The sequence below is a fragment of the Pristiophorus japonicus genome, chromosome 20 (assembly GCF_044704955.1).
Source record: "Pristiophorus japonicus isolate sPriJap1 chromosome 20, sPriJap1.hap1, whole genome shotgun sequence".
NCBI lineage: Eukaryota > Metazoa > Chordata > Chondrichthyes > Pristiophoridae > Pristiophorus > Pristiophorus japonicus.
In genome coordinates, this window is record NC_091996.1 from 30,969,587 (window position 1) to 30,971,335 (window position 1,749).

The following is a 1,749-nucleotide window of genomic DNA, read 5'->3' on the forward strand; positions in this document are numbered from 1 at the left end:
AAACAGCAAAGAGATAAATGACCAAATCATGTGTTTTTAGATGGTGGATGAGGGACAAGTATTAGTCGGGTCACTGGGAGAACTCTGCTCCTCTTCAAATAGTATCGCATGAGATCTTTTACGTTCACCTGAGGGGGCAGACAAGGCCTCGGTTTAACATTTCATCTGGAAGATAGCACCTGGGTGTCATGGTACATCAGTCATTGAAGTTTGGCATGCAGGTACAGCAGGCGGTGAAGAAGGCAAATGGCATGTTGGCCTCCATAGCTAGGGGATTTGAGTATAGGAGCAGAGAGGTCTTACTGCAGTTGTATAGAGCCTTAGTGAGGCTACACCTGGAATATTGTGTTCAATTTTGGTCTCCTAATCTGAGGAAGGATCTTCTTGCTGTTGAGGGAGTACAGCGAAGGTTCATCAGATTGATTCCCAGGATGGCAGGACTGACATATGAGGAGACTGGATCAACTGGGCCTGTATCCACTGGAGTTTAGAAGAATGAGAGGGGATCTCATAGAAACATATAAAATTCTGACGGATTGGACAGGTTAGATGCGGGAAGAATGTTTCCGTTGTTGGGGAGTTCCAGAACCAGGGGTCACAGTCTAAGAATAAGGGTAAGCCATTTAGGACTGAGATGAGGAGAAACTTCTTCATTTAGAGAGTGGTTAACCTGTGGAATTCTCTACCGCAGAAAGTTGTTGAGGCCAGTTTGTTGGATATATTCAAAAGGGAGTTAGATATGGCCTTACGGCCAAAGGGATCACGGGGTATGGAGAGAAGGCAGGAAAGGGGTACTGAGGTTGAATGATCAGCCATGATCTTATTGAATGGCGGTGCAGGCTCGAAGGGCTGAATGGCCTACTCTTGCACCTAATTTCTATGTTTCTATGTATTGCACTGAAATACCAGCTGAGATTTTGTGCTCAAGGCTCTGGAATAGGGTTTCAACCCACAACCTTCTGACTCAGGGAAGAGTGCCCCTAACTGAGCCAAGGGGGACACTCAAGGTCAATAGTATCAAATATACAGATGTTGCCCTTGCTTTCTGCCTAATCCAAAAGGGTTGCCTTAGATTTCCAGAATCATCATTATAGGCAGTCCCTCGGAATCGAGGAAGACTTGCTTCCACTCTAAAAGTGAGTTCTCAAGTGGCTGTACAGTCCAATACAGGAATTACAGTCTCTGACACAGGTGGGATAGAAAGTGGTTGAAGAAAGGGATGGGCCGCAAGCTCCTTCCGCTGCCTGCGTTTAGCTTCTGCATGCTCTCGGCGACGAGACTCGAGGTGCTCAGTGCTCTCCTGGGTGCTCTTCCTCCACTTGGGATAATCTTGGACCGCCCCAAGTAGATTTCCAGAATAATGAAGGGTACACTAAGCTTCCATGCCTTTTGCAGCACATTGCATTGTAAATTCCTGAGAGCTGTATCCAGATGATTGCAGGATAATAATTCCTTTCCTTTTTACAGGAAGTAGATACTTGCAATGAAGACACAGAGGGTTAACTTGCCCAGTATGAATTACAGTCAATAGCACATTAAGAGCCATTTTCCCGTAGACTTAAATTACAGAACAGAAATCAATTATCACTTGTTGCACTTGTTGAAGAAAGACAGACATGCAAGCAGTGAGCTGTCTCCAGGCATTAACTAGATTTTACTCTTGCATACAGACTACATACACAAAATGTAGACTGGATTAATACTGGAAGGACGTTAAGGTGAGGAATTGGATACATGAAATGTGAGCAG